Source organism: Oncorhynchus gorbuscha, linkage group LG10 (genome assembly GCF_021184085.1).
Source record: "Oncorhynchus gorbuscha isolate QuinsamMale2020 ecotype Even-year linkage group LG10, OgorEven_v1.0, whole genome shotgun sequence".
Classification (NCBI taxonomy): domain Eukaryota; kingdom Metazoa; phylum Chordata; class Actinopteri; order Salmoniformes; family Salmonidae; genus Oncorhynchus; species Oncorhynchus gorbuscha.
In genome coordinates, this window is record NC_060182.1 from 6,937,558 (window position 1) to 6,952,081 (window position 14,524).

General features: G+C 40.7%; 13 non-coding genes and 1 pseudogene across 13 annotated transcripts; 13 read left to right on the forward strand and 1 right to left on the reverse strand.

Annotated features, from left to right (window-relative positions):
* The first annotated feature begins 620 nt into the window (after nt 1-620).
* trnat-agu lies at nt 621-694 on the forward strand. The gene has a single exon. It is a non-coding gene; the product is annotated as a tRNA-Thr (tRNA).
* Nucleotides 695-976: 282 nt separating this feature from the next.
* Nucleotides 977-1,048, forward strand: trnah-gug. The gene has a single exon. It is a non-coding gene; the product is annotated as a tRNA-His (tRNA).
* A 726-nt stretch (nt 1,049-1,774) lies between these two features.
* trnat-agu lies at nt 1,775-1,848 on the forward strand. The gene has a single exon. It is a non-coding gene; the product is annotated as a tRNA-Thr (tRNA).
* Nucleotides 1,849-2,130: 282 nt separating this feature from the next.
* Nucleotides 2,131-2,202, forward strand: trnah-gug. Its single transcript has one exon. It is a non-coding gene; the product is annotated as a tRNA-His (tRNA).
* A 1,072-nt stretch (nt 2,203-3,274) lies between these two features.
* trnah-gug lies at nt 3,275-3,346 on the forward strand. Its single transcript has one exon. It is a non-coding gene; the product is annotated as a tRNA-His (tRNA).
* A 726-nt stretch (nt 3,347-4,072) lies between these two features.
* Nucleotides 4,073-4,146, forward strand: trnat-agu. The gene has a single exon. It is a non-coding gene; the product is annotated as a tRNA-Thr (tRNA).
* A 282-nt stretch (nt 4,147-4,428) lies between these two features.
* On the forward strand, nt 4,429-4,500 carry trnah-gug. Its single transcript has one exon. It is a non-coding gene; the product is annotated as a tRNA-His (tRNA).
* A 726-nt stretch (nt 4,501-5,226) lies between these two features.
* Nucleotides 5,227-5,300, forward strand: trnat-agu. The gene has a single exon. It is a non-coding gene; the product is annotated as a tRNA-Thr (tRNA).
* A 1,079-nt stretch (nt 5,301-6,379) lies between these two features.
* On the forward strand, nt 6,380-6,453 carry trnat-agu. Its single transcript has one exon. It is a non-coding gene; the product is annotated as a tRNA-Thr (tRNA).
* Nucleotides 6,454-6,734: 281 nt separating this feature from the next.
* On the forward strand, nt 6,735-6,806 carry trnah-gug. Its single transcript has one exon. It is a non-coding gene; the product is annotated as a tRNA-His (tRNA).
* A 723-nt stretch (nt 6,807-7,529) lies between these two features.
* Nucleotides 7,530-7,603, forward strand: trnat-agu. The gene has a single exon. It is a non-coding gene; the product is annotated as a tRNA-Thr (tRNA).
* A 282-nt stretch (nt 7,604-7,885) lies between these two features.
* Nucleotides 7,886-7,957, forward strand: trnah-gug. Its single transcript has one exon. It is a non-coding gene; the product is annotated as a tRNA-His (tRNA).
* A 1,501-nt stretch (nt 7,958-9,458) lies between these two features.
* trnat-agu lies at nt 9,459-9,532 on the forward strand. Its single transcript has one exon. It is a non-coding gene; the product is annotated as a tRNA-Thr (tRNA).
* Nucleotides 9,533-9,716: 184 nt separating this feature from the next.
* LOC124044988 lies at nt 9,717-11,210 on the reverse strand (annotated as a pseudogene).
* Nucleotides 11,211-14,524: the final 3,314 nt, after the last annotated feature.

Below are 14,524 nucleotides of genomic sequence, written 5' to 3' on the forward strand. Positions count from 1 at the left end.
GTCCTCGAACGACCAACATTATGAAGAAATAGTGTATGATTCTGAATGTTTACTCATATCTCGTGACAGAAATAGTATGTGATTACAATTGATTACTGATATCTCGCTACCCACCTCTCACCAGTGTTGCCAACTTAGCGACTTTGTCGCTATATTTAGTGAGTATTCAGAAAAAAGACAAGAATCGACAGAAGAAAGTTCAATTTTAGTTCTAAACATACTTAGGGTGTTTTTTACTCACTTTTTGTCTCTCCCGCGACGTTATTCCTCTCTCCTACAGCGTCAATCACAATTACATCCACTCGGCCAATTATGAAAATTATGTGATGATGTCATTTAGCGACTTCTAGCTACTTTTAGGACCACCAATAGCTACTTTCCTTACTGAGGATTTGGCAACACTACCTCTCACATGCTCAGGCCCACTTTGCGTCCCGAAACGTAGCTTAAGAAACCCTGTTGCTAGACAATTGAAGTTGTCTGTATTGTTTCCAATATTAGTAAAAGACATCTCTTTTGTGATGCGATTTTGCTAAACAGAGATGTGGGTTAAATTAATGAGACTGGTTTGATTCAAATAGGTGTGGGTGTTCACATCTGCAACATATATGACTTTTATGGGTGCTGTGGCTTAGTTGGTTAAAGTGCCTGTCTAGTAAACAGGAGATCCTGAGTTCAAATCTCAGCAGTACCTTTTTATTGTTCACATTGGTGGAGAAGGTCAGAGGGGAGGGCACTCAGGTTTTCTCACCAATGGGTTTAGAGAATTAGATGACGTGAGGAGGATGCAATTGAGATATTCCAATGTCACGGAAAAAGGGCACTTTTCGAATGTGAAAAAACCTACCGACTGTGTAAAGCTCCACTGTTTCTTCAGTTTATTCATTATCGAGACCAAAATGAAAAGAGTTTAGCCAGCTTGTGCACATCACTTTCACAGCCTATGTAGGCTTTACAAAGTCAGCTCTTCAAGCCAGCCGTGATCGTATAGTGGTTAGTACTCTGCGTTGTGGTCGCAGCAACCCCGGTTCGAATCCGGGTCACGGCACTGCAATTTAATTTTAGATGTTTTTTTTTTTAACGAGTTAAGACTTACTATGCTGTTTCAGACGTTTTTACCATTTTTAAGCTCGAGAGCCAAATGAGAAATGCAGTGTCCTCGAACGACCAACATTATGAAGAAATAGTGTATGATTCTGAATGTTTACTCATATCTCGTGACAGAAATAGTATGTGATTACAATTGATTACTGATATCTCGCTACCCACCTCTCACCAGTGTTGCCAACTTAGCGACTTTGTCGCTATATTTAGTGAGTATTCAGAAAAAAGACAAGAATCGACAGAAGAAAGTTCAATTTTAGTTCTAAACATACTTAGGGTGTTTTTTACTCACTTTTTGTCTCTCACGCGACGTTATTCCTCTCTCCTACAGCGTCAATCACAATTACATCCACTTGGCCAATTATGAAAATTATGTGATGATGTCATTTAGCGACTTCTAGCTACTTTTAGGACCACCAATAGCTACTTTCCTTACTGAGGATTTGGCAACACTACCTCTCACATGCTCAGGCCCACTTGCGTCCCGAAACGTAGCTTAAGAAACCCTGTTGCTAGACAATTGAAGTTGTCTGTATTGTTTCCAATATTAGTAAAAGACATCTCTTTTGTGATGCGATTTTGCTAAACAGAGATGTGGGTTAAATTAATGAGACTGGTTTGATTCAAATAGGTGTGGGTGTTCACATCTGCAACATATATGACTTTTATGGGTGCTGTGGCTTAGTTGGTTAAAGTGCCTGTCTAGTAAACAGGAGATCCTGAGTTCAAATCTCAGCAGTACCTTTTTATTGTTCACATTGGTGGAGAAGGTCAGAGGGGAGGGCACTCAGGTTTTCTCACCAATGGGTTTAGAGAATTAGATGACGTGAGGAGGATGCAATTGAGATATTCCAATGTCACGGAAAAAGGGCACTTTTCGAATGTGAAAAAACCTACCGACTGTGTAAAGCTCCACTGTTTCTTCAGTTTATTCATTATCGAGACCAAAATGAAAAGAGTTTAGCCAGCTTGTGCACATCACTTTCACAGCCTATGTAGGCTTTACAAAGTCAGCTCTTCAAGCCAGCCGTGATCGTATAGTGGTTAGTACTCTGCGTTGTGGTCGCAGCAACCCCGGTTCGAATCCGGGTCACGGCACTGCAATTTAATTTTAGATGTTTTTTTTTTTTTTAACGAGTTAAGACTTACTATGCTGTTTCAGACGTTTTTACCATTTTTAAGCTCGAGAGCCAAATGAGAAATGCAGTGTCCTCGAACGACCAACATTATGAAGAAATAGTGTATGATTCTGAATGTTTACTCATATCTCGTGACAGAAATAGTATGTGATTACAATTGATTACTGATATCTCGCTACCCACCTCTCACCAGTGTTGCCAACTTAGCGACTTTGTCGCTATATTTAGTGAGTATTCAGAAAAAAGACAAGAATCGACAGAAGAAAGTTCAATTTTAGTTCTAAACATACTTAGGGTGTTTTTTACTCACTTTTTGTCTCTCCCGCGACGTTATTCCTCTCTCCTACAGCGTCAATCACAATTACATCCACTCGGCCAATTATGAAAATTATGTGATGATGTCATTTAGCGACTTCTAGCTACTTTTAGGACCACCAATAGCTACTTTCCTTACTGAGGATTTGGCAACACTACCTCTCACATGCTCAGGCCCACTTTGCGTCCCGAAACGTAGCTTAAGAAACCCTGTTGCTAGACAATTGAAGTTGTCTGTATTGTTTCCAATATTAGTAAAAGACATCTCTTTTGTGATGCGATTTTGCTAAACAGAGATGTGGGTTAAATTAATGAGACTGGTTTGATTCAAATAGGTGTGGGTGTTCACATCTGCAACATATATGACTTTTATGGGTGCTGTGGCTTAGTTGGTTAAAGTGCCTGTCTAGTGAGTTCAAATCTCAGCAGTACCTTTTTATTGTTCACATTGGTGGAGAAGGTCAGAGGGGAGGGCACTCAGGTTTTCTCACCAATGGGTTTAGAGAATTAGATGACGTGAGGAGGATGCAATTGAGATATTCCAATGTCACGGAAAAAGGGCACTTTTCGAATGTGAAAAAACCTACCGACTGTGTAAAGCTCCACTGTTTCTTCAGTTTATTCATTATCGAGACCAAAATGAAAAGAGTTTAGCCAGCTTGTGCACATCACTTTCACAGCCTATGTAGGCTTTACAAAGTCAGCTCTTCAAGCCAGCCGTGATCGTATAGTGGTTAGTACTCTGCGTTGTGGTCGCAGCAACCCCGGTTCGAATCCGGGTCACGGCACTGCAATTTAATTTTAGATGTTTTTTTTTTAACGAGTTAAGACTTACTATGCTGTTTCAGACGTTTTTACCATTTTTAAGCTCGAGAGCCAAATGAGAAATGCAGTGTCCTCGAACGACCAACATTATGAAGAAATAGTGTATGATTCTGAATGTTTACTCATATCTCGTGACAGAAATAGTATGTGATTACAATTGATTACTGATATCTCGCTACCCACCTCTCACCAGTGTTGCCAACTTAGCGACTTTGTCGCTATATTTAGTGAGTATTCAGAAAAAAGACAAGAATCGACAGAAGAAAGTTCAATTTTAGTTCTAAACATACTTAGGGTGTTTTTTACTCACTTTTTGTCTCTCCCGCGACGCTATTCCTCTCTCCTACAGCGTCAATCACAATTACATCCACTCGGCCAATTATGAAAATTATGTGATGATGTCATTTAGCGACTTCTAGCTACTTTTAGGACCACCAATAGCTACTTTCCTTACTGAGGATTTGGCAACACTACCTCTCACATGCTCAGGCCCACTTTGCGTCCCGAAACGTAGCTTAAGAAACCCTGTTGCTAGACAATTGAAGTTGTCTGTATTGTTTCCAATATTAGTAAAAGACATCTCTTTTGTGATGCGATTTTGCTAAACAGAGATGTGGGTTAAATTAATGAGACTGGTTTGATTCAAATAGGTGTGGGTGTTCACATCTGCAACATATATGACTTTTATGGGTGCTGTGGCTTAGTTGGTTAAAGTGCCTGTCTAGTAAACAGGAGATCCTGAGTTCAAATCTCAGCAGTACCTTTTTATTGTTCACATTGGTGGAGAAGGTCAGAGGGGAGGGCACTCAGGTTTTCTCACCAATGGGTTTAGAGAATTAGATGACGTGAGGAGGATGCAATTGAGATATTCCAATGTCACGGAAAAAGGGCACTTTTCGAATGTGAAAAAACCTACCGACTGTGTAAAGCTCCACTGTTTCTTCAGTTTATTCATTATCGAGACCAAAATGAAAAGAGTTTAGCCAGCTTGTGCACATCACTTTCACAGCCTATGTAGGCTTTACAAAGTCAGCTCTTCAAGCCAGCCGTGATCGTATAGTGGTTAGTACTCTGCGTTGTGGTCGCAGCAACCCCGGTTCGAATCCGGGTCACGGCACTGCAATTTAATTTTAGATGTTTTTTTTTTTAACGAGTTAAGACTTACTATGCTGTTTCAGACGTTTTTACCATTTTTAAGCTCGAGAGCCAAATGAGAAATGCAGTGTCCTCGAACGACCAACATTATGAAGAAATAGTGTATGATTCTGAATGTTTACTCATATCTCGTGACAGAAATAGTATGTGATTACAATTGATTACTGATATCTCGCTACCCACCTCTCACCAGTGTTGCCAACTTAGCGACTTTGTCGCTATATTTAGTGAGTATTCAGAAAAAAGACAAGAATCGACAGAAGAAAGTTCAATTTTAGTTCTAAACATACTTAGGGTGTTTTTTACTCACTTTTGTCTCTCCCGCGACGCTATTCCTCTCTCCTACAGCGTCAATCACAATTACATCCACTCGGCCAATTATGAAAATTATGTGATGATGTCATTTAGCGACTTCTAGCTACTTTTAGGACCACCAATAGCTACTTTCCTTACTGAGGATTTGGCAACACTACCTCTCACATGCTCAGGCCCACTTTGCGTCCCGAAACATAGCTTAAGAAACCCTGTTGCTAGACAATTGAAGTTGTCTGTATTGTTTCCAATATTAGTAAAAGACATCTCTTTTGTGATGCGATTTTGCTAAACAGAGATGTGGGTTAAATTAATGAGACTGGTTTGATTCAAATAGGTGTGGGTGTTCACATCTGCAACATATATGACTTTTATGGGTGCTGTGGCTTAGTTGGTTAAAGTGCCTGTCTAGTAAACAGGAGATCATGAGTTCAAATCTCAGCAGTACCTTTTTATTGTTCACATTGGTGGAGAAGGTCAGAGGGGAGGGCACTCAGGTTTTCTCACCAATGGGTTTAGAGAATTAGATGACGTGAGGAGGATGCAATTGAGATATTCCAATGTCACGGAAAAAGGGCACTTTTCGAATGTGAAAAAACCTACCGACTGTGTAAAGCTCCACTGTTTCTTCAGTTTATTCATTATCAAGACCAAAATGAAAAGAGTTTAGCCAGCTTGTGCACATCACTTTCACAGCCTATGTAGGCTTTACAAAGTCAGCTCTTCAAGCCAGCCGTTATCGTATAGTGGTTAGTACTCTGCGTTGTGGTTGCAGCAACCCCGGTTCGAATCCGGGTCACGGCACTGCAATTTAATTTTAGATGTTTTTTTTTAACGAGTTAAGACTTACTATGCTGTTTCAGACGTTTTTACCATGTTTAAGCTCGAGAGCCAAATGAGAAATGCAGTGTCCTCGAACGACCAACATTATGAAGAAATAGTGTATGATTCTGAATGTTTACTCATATCTCGTGACAGAAATAGTATGTGATTACAATTGATTACTGATATCTCGCTACCCACCTCTCACCAGTGTTGCCAACTTAGCGACTTTGTCGCTATATTTAGTGAGTATTCAGAAAAAAGACAAGAATCGACAGAAGAAAGTTCAATTTTAGTTCTAAACATACTTAGGGTGATTTTTACTCACTTTTTGTCTCTCCCGCGACGTTATTCCTCTCTCCTACAGCGTCAATCACAATTACATCCACTCGGCCAATTATGAAAATTATGTGATGATGTCATTTAGCGACTTCTAGCTACTTTTAGGACCACCAATAGCTACTTTCCTTACTGATGATTTGGCAACACTACCTCTCACATGCTCAGGTCCACTTTGCGTCCCGAAACGTAGCTTAAGAAACCCTGTTGCTAGACAATTGAAGTTGTCTGTATTGTTTCCAATATTAGTAAAAGACATCTCTTTTGTGATGCGATTTTGCTAAACAGAGATGTGGGTTAAATTAATGAGACTGGTTTGATTCAAATAGGTGTGGGTGTTCACATCTGCAACATATTTTACTTTTATGGGTGCTGTGGCTTAGTTGGTTAAAGTGCCTGTCTAGTAAAAAGGAGATCCTGAGTTCAAATCTCAGCAGTACCTTTTTATTGTTCACATTGGTGGAGAAGGTCAGAGGGGAGGGCACTCAGGTTTTCTCACCAATGGGTTTAGAGAATTAGATGACGTGAGGAGGATGCAATTGAGATATTCCAATGTCACGGAAAAGGGCACTTTTCGAATGTGAAAAAACCTACCGACTGTGTAAAGCTCCACTGTTTCTTCAGTTTATTCATTATCGAGACCAAAATGAAAAGAGTTTAGCCAGCTTGTGCACATCACTTTCATAGCCTACGTAGGCTTTACAAAGTCAGCTCTTGAAGCCAGCCGTGATCGTATAGTGGTTAGTACTCTGCGTTGTGGTTGCAGCAACCCCGGTTCGAATCCGGGTCACGGCACTGCAATTTAATTTTAGATGTTTTTTTTAACGAGTTAAGACTTACTATGCTGTTTCAGACGTTTTTACCATGTTTAAGCTCGAGAGCCAAATGAGAAATGCAGTGTCCTCGAACGACCAACATTATGAAGAAATAGTGTATGATTCTGAATGTTTACTCATATCTCGTGACAGAAATAGTATGTGATTACAATTGATTACTGATATCTCGCTACCCACCTCTCACCAGTGTTGCCAACTTAGCGACTTTGTCGCTATATTTAGTGAGTATTCAGAAAAAAGACAAGAATCGACAGAAGAAAGTTCAATTTTAGTTCTAAACATACTTAGGGTGTTTTTACTCACTTTTTGTCTCTCCCGCGACGTTATTCCTCTCTCCTACAGCGTCAATCACAATTACATCCACTCGGCCAATTATGAAAATTATGTGATGATGTCATTTAGCGACTTCTAGCTACTTTTAGGACCACCAATAGCTACTTTCCTTACTGATGATTTGGCAACACTACCTCTCACATGCTCAGGTCCACTTTGCGTCCCGAAACGTAGCTTAAGAAACCCTGTTGCTAGACAATTGAAGTTGTCTGTATTGTTTCCAATATTAGTAAAAGACATCTCTTTTGTGATGCGATTTTGCTAAACAGAGATGTGGGTTAAATTAATGAGACTGGTTTGATTCAAATAGGTGTGGGTGTTCACATCTGCAACATATTTTACTTTTATGGGTGCTGTGGCTTAGTTGGTTAAAGTGCCTGTCTAGTAAAAAGGAGATCCTGAGTTCAAATCTCAGCAGTACCTTTTTATTGTTCACATTGGTGGAGAAGGTCAGAGGGGAGGGCACTCAGGTTTTCTCACCAATGGGTTTAGAGAATTAGATGACGTGAGGAGGATGCAATTGAGATATTCCAATGTCACGGAAAAAGGGCACTTTTCGAATGTGAAAAAACCTACCGACTGTGTAAAGCTCCACTGTTTCTTCAGTTTATTCATTATCGAGACCAAAATGAAAAGAGTTTAGCCAGCTTGTGCACATCACTTTCATAGCCTACGTAGGCTTTACAAAGTCAGCTCTTGAAGCCAGCCGTGATCGTATAGTGGTTAGTACTCTGCGTTGTGGTCGCAGCAACCCCGGTTCGAATCCGGGTCACGGCACTGCAAATTAATTTTAGAAGTTTTTTTTTAACGAGTTAAGACTTACTATGCTGTTTCAGACGTTTTTACCATTTTTAAGCTCGAGAGCCAAATGAGAAATGCAGTGTCCTCGAACGACCAACATTATGAAGAAATAGTGTATGATTCTGAATGTTTACTCATATCTCGTGACCCACCTTTGACATGTTAATAACCGCTTTGGGTCCCAAATCATAGTTTAAGAATCTATGTCAGAGGTTCTTGAGTTTATTCATCTCGAGACCCAAATGAAAAATGTACTGTCCTTGAATGACCATAATTAAGAAGAAATAGTATGTGATTACAATTGATAACTGATATCTCGCTACCCACCTCTCACCAGTGTTGCCAACTTAGCGACTTTGTCGCTATATTTAGTGAGTATTCAGAAAAAAGACAAGAATCGACAGAAGAAAGTTCAATTTTAGTTCTAAACATACTTAGGGTGTTTTTTACTCACTTTTTGTCTCTCCCGCGACGTTATTCCTCTCTCCTACAGCGTCAATCACAATTACATACACTTGGTTTGATTCAAATAGGTGTGGGTTTTCAAAACTGCGACATTATTTGCATTCAGGTGTGCTGTGGCTTAGTTGGTTAAAGTGCCAGTCTAGTAAATAGGAGATCCTGAGTTCAAATCTCAGCAGTACCTTTTAATGCATTTTATTGTACACATTGGTGGAGAAGGTCAGAGGGGAGGGGCACTCAGGTTTTCTCATCAATCGAATTTGAGATGATGTGAGGAGGATTCAATTGAGATATTCCAATGTCACGGAATAAGGGCACTTTTTGAATGTGTAAAGCTCGACTGTTTCTTCACTTTACTCATTATCGAGACCAATATGAAAAGTGTTTAGCCAGCTTGTGCACATCACTTTCACAGCCTATGTAGGTTTTTACAAAGCCACCTCTTGTAGCCAGCCGTGATCGTATCGTGGTTAGTACTCTGTGTTGTGGCCGCAGCAACCCCGGTTTGAATGCGGGTCACGGCACTGCAATGTAATTTGAACATGTTAAGACTTACTCTGAAAGCTTAGAAACTCAGCAACTCTGCCTTTTGACAAAGTTCCCCAGCATATCGTAGGTTAATTACTTACACAAACTGATTCACCTGCTGTTTCAGAGGTTTTTACCATTTTTAAGCTCAAGAGCCAAATGAGAAATGCAGTGTCCTCGAACGACCAACATTATGAAGAAATAGTGTATGATTCTGAATGTTTACTCATATCTCGCGACCCACCTATGACATGTTAATAACTGCTTTGGTTCCCAAATCATAGTTCATGAATCCATGTCAGAGATTCGAGTTTATTCATCTCGAGACCCAAATGAAAAATGTGCTGTCCTCGAATGACCAATATTAGTAAAATACATCTCTTTTGTGATGTGATTTTGCTAGACAGAGATGTGGGTTAAATTAATGAGACTGGTTTGATAAAAATAGGTGTGGGTCTTCACATCTGCAACATATATGACTTTTATGGGTTCTGTGGCTTAGTTGGTTAAAGTGCCTGTCTAGTAAACAGGAGATCCTGAGTTCAAATCTCAGCAGTACCTTTTTATTGTACACATTGGTGGAGAAGGTCAGAGGGGAGGGCACTCAGGTTTTCTCACCAATCATATTCAGCTGTTGCATCTTTTGGTGTTAAACAATTGAACTTCACTTGGAATCTCAGAACCATTTTAGTGATAAAATGTCATTGGACACAAAAGGCAACGGATTGTAGGTATGACCCACCTGTTGTTATACCCTCTGCTGAGACAGAAATAAAGAGCTGAGTCAACTGGGTTCAATCAGAATCACTCAAAGATGATCTTAATAACAGAGAAGGCACACAAATAATCAGTAATGGTGTCACGTTCTATCACTGTGCATACTATTCATGATGTCATACACTTGACTCATCTCTCCTTTGTGGATATCCTCACTGAAGTGTAAGTCACACCAGTGGATGGGAAGAACAGCTGACTGCCATTCATGCAGGTGACTTTCACTATGGCCCTGTAGTCAAGGTCGATATTTGCTTTCACCATTGTGATCTCAACATCCATGGTCGTCCCTGGCGGGATCTTCACTTTGATGGTATCTGATTCTGTTATGGTCTCTGACTTCTGCAGGCTGGTGGATTGCTCCACTCCCACGGTCAAGCTGAACCCTGATGACACCTCGACCACATCCGGGATCCCTGCTTTGACCGACACACTCAAGGTGGATTCTATCTTGTTGCTGACGGACCAGGAGGAAGTCTTGGTCAGGGTCTTGCTGTATGTAATGGACTCCTCTTGAACCAATGAGGTGTCATTGTGGTGGGACACGGATTTCACATATTCTGGAGTCACCTAAAATCAACACACAAAGATACAAATTGTTCAGACAAGACAAAGACAGTTTTAGAACTAATCATCAGTGAGGAACTGATCAATTGATTTTTACTAAGCCAACAATAGTAACTAATGTGTCTGTATGTGTGTGTGACTGTCCTAGAAATGAGATCCCTGATGAAGGTCAACCCTCATATTGGATTACATGTTATAAAGTGGACAGCCCCCTTAATGTTAGAGCATCGGTAGAGTTTTCCTGAGCTGTCTACACACACCTGGGGTTTGGAGAGGGACAGGGTGGGATACTTCATGTCAGTCAGCACGGACGACTTGATGGTGTTGATGAAGAGGAAGCCCATGCAGTCGATGTCTGAGCCAGACCTGCCCTACAGTCCCAGGCAGATTCGAGACCCCACATCTATGGTGTACTCAGACTTCAGTGGCCAGCTGGTAATTTTTTCAAAGAACTGACGGTTCTGACTCGTCATGAACTTGATGGCACCCAGACGTGTGCCGGCACCGTTACCAAACAGCGACAGCTTGGTGATGCGCTCACCGAGTTTGAACTCAAACTCATTGAAAGTGTATGAATTCCCAAAGGTCGCAACGCGCCTGTCCACTAGCTCCGCCCGCACAGCTTTGACCCGGCAGCCTTCCACCGCCACTCCGATCTTCTTGAGGGTGGCACCGTTGTTCATGCGGTGGAATTCAAATGAACTGCCTCCTCCACCACCGATCAAATGCAGTCTGGTTGCCATGTTAAGTGTGTGTGTACGTCACGTAACCTGAAATACAAATTTGTACAGATACATTTAAGAAACCTCCAACTCAAACTCAGATCTGATTCAGACATTCAAAGCACCAACAGGAAATGAAAGAACAAGATAAAAGGATCAAACAATAACTAAGGGATATAATGACTCATGGTAGGAACTAGAGGTCGAGCAACACATCAGTCTAGGGCAGGGCTCTTCAACCCTGTTCCTGGAGAGCTACCCTCTTGTTGGTTCACTACAGCCCTGTTCCTGGAGAGCTACCCTCCTATAGGTTCACTCCAGCCCCAGTTGTAAATAACCTGATTATACCATCTACTGCATCTTGCCTATGCCATTCGGCCATCGCTCATCCATATTTCATCCATATATATTTTTATGTACATATTCATAAGTACATTAATGTACTTAGTCATTCCTTTACACTTGTGTGTGTATAAGGTAGGTGTTGTGAAATTGTTAGATTAATTGTTAGATATTACTGCATGGTCGGAACTGGAATCACAAGCAATTTGCTACACTCGCATTAACATCTGCTAAACATGTGCCTCCTGCTGTTTCTTCCTCATCAACACCATGGAGTAACTCTCCTACTCCCTGCACCTCCCACTCTACCTCCTGCTGTTTCTGTATGAATGTTACAAGATGCTACATTATAATATGATAACCTTCCCTTTAATGATGAGTATGAATGTAATAGATGCTACATCAGAATATGAGGTTGTTTATGGTGCTAAAACTAATCTCTCCAAACAAAGTTGCTGCTTTGAAATATCTGAAAGAATAAAGATTGAAATTAATTAATATAGAACAATATTCTTTAAGACAGGCTGCACTATTCACAGGTATGTACTAATATAGTCTAATATTCTTTCAGACAGGCTTTATTATTTACAGGTATATATTAATATATTATAATATAGTACAATATTCTTTAAGACAGGCTTTAGTATTTACAGGTATGTATTAATATATTATAATATAGTACAATATTCTTTAAGACAGGCTTTAGTATTTACAGGTATGTATTAATATATTATGACACTATCTAATATAGAACAGGTTCTGTTAACTTTATCAAGTGTCCAATTAAAACTAACTCAGATTTAGTCAAGAAACACCTAAAACCTGAAGCATTCAAACTTCATTATTGAATGTAGATACAAGGGTTTTATTTTACTTACAGAGATGCTCCCCTGTACTGTGCAAGCAATGCAACAGCTGCATCATTGGTAGTGTAGTCATGATTTGTATTGCCCTATTCTTGAACTATGTGCTTTAAGACCCTAAATATGAATATCTATGATCACAATGTTGTGCCTCTCTTTTTTAATTTAATTTATTTCACCTTTATTTATCCATGTAAGCAAGTTGAGAACAAGTTGTCATTTACAACTGCGACCTGGCCAAGATAAAACAAAGCAGTGTGACACAAACAACAACACAGAGTTACACATGGAATAAAAACAACACAGAGTTACACATGGAATAAACAACAACACAGAGTTACACATGGAATAAACGAGCGTACAGTCAATAACACAATAGAAAAAAGATAGTCTATATACAGTATGTGCAAATGGCGTGAGGAGGTAAGGCAATAAATAGGCCATAGTAGCGAATTAATTACATTATAGCAGATTAACACTGGAGTGTCATGTATTGTCATGTTATGTCTTGTTCCTGTTCTTTCTCTTCTCTTCGTTTCCCCCTGCTGGTCGTGTTAGGTTACCTTCTCTCCCTCTATCTCTCTCTCTCTCTCTATGGTCCCTTTCCTTCTCCCAGCTGTCCCTCATTCTCCTCTTACGACCTCGTTTACTCTCTCACACCTGTTCCCTCTTTTCCCTCTGATTAGGTCTCTATTTCTCTCTCTGTTTCTGCTTCTGTCTTTGTCGGATTCTCGTTTGCTTCGCCCTTGTTCTGTCCTGTCGTAATCTGGCTCTTCATTAGATGCTGCGTTTGATCAGGTGCCTCTGTCCTCTACGGCCCGCGCCTACCCGGAGGGACCTGCAGTCAGTTGCCGCTAGCCCTGCTATTCTCCTCTACTGCTAGAAGGGGACTAGTCAACCGATACATCTGAAGAGGATTTATGTTTTCCCTGTGTTTGAACATTAAAAGACTCTGTTTCTGTTAAACCGCTTTTGGGTCCTCACTCACCTGCATAACAGAAGAATCCGACCAGGTAGGTAGATTAGGTGGACTATGTACAGCTGCAGTGATCGGTTAGCTGCTCAGATAGCTGATGTTTAAAATTAGTGAGGGAAATGTAAGTCTCCAGCTTCAGCGATTTTAGCAATTCGTTCCAGTCACTGGCAGCAGAGAACTGGTAGGAAGGCGACCAAAGGAGGTGTTTGCTTTGGGGATGACCAGTGAGATATACCTGCTGGAACACATACTACAGGTGGGTGTTGTTATCGTGACCAGTGAGCTGAGATAAGGCAGAGCTTTACCTAGCATAGACTTAGATGACCAGGAGCCAGCGGGTCTCGAGACGAATTACTTAGCGAGGGCCAGCAGACTAGAGCATACAGGTCGCAGTGTTGGGTGGTATAAGGGGCCTTGTTAACAAAACGGATGGCACTGTGATAGACTGCATCCAGTATTGGAAGATTATTTTGTAGATGACATCGCCGAAGTCGAGGATCGGTAGGATAGTCAGTTTTACTAGGGTAAGTTTGGTGGCGTGAGTGAAGGAAGCTTTGTGGCGGATAGAAGCCGATTCCAGATTTGATTTTGGAGTGGATATGGTTGATATGAGTCTGGAAGGAGAGTTTACAGTCTCGCCAGACACCTAGGTATTTGTAGTTGTCCACATATTCTAGGTCAGAACCGTCCAGAATAGTGATGCTAGTCGGGCGGGCGGCTGTGGGCAGCGAATGGTTGAAAAGCATGCATTCGGTTTTTCTAGTGTTTAAGAATGTCAGGATTTGGCCAGGGTTGTTCCGGTTTTTGGTCACTAGATGCCCCCATTGTGCTTTTTGACCTTTTGTTTTCCCTTGATCCCCATTATTATTTGCACCTGTGCCTCGTTTCCCCTGATTGTATTTAAACCCTTAGTTTTCCTCAGTTCTTTGCTCTGTGTTTGTATGTTAGCACCCAGCCCTAGTATTCTGTGAACTCTTGTTGATCCCGGTGGACTCTCGTGGAATTCTGTTTTTGTTCTTGTTTATTTATTTTTGAGTATCTTTTGAGGCTTTATGCTATACATACCACCTTGTGGATTTACCTTTGTCTTGGAGGATTACCTTTGTTCTTGTGGAATTCCTTTTGAGGTTGTGGAGTTACGTGTTTTCCTGAAGGACTTCACTTGATGTTACATGTTTTCCTGAAGGACCTCACTTGATGTTCGTCTGTTGTTTGAAGTGAGGCAGACCGAAATGCAGCGTGTAGGTTACTCATGACCTTTAATGAAGCTAATGCAGTACATGAAATAACTGAAAAAATGAAAACAACA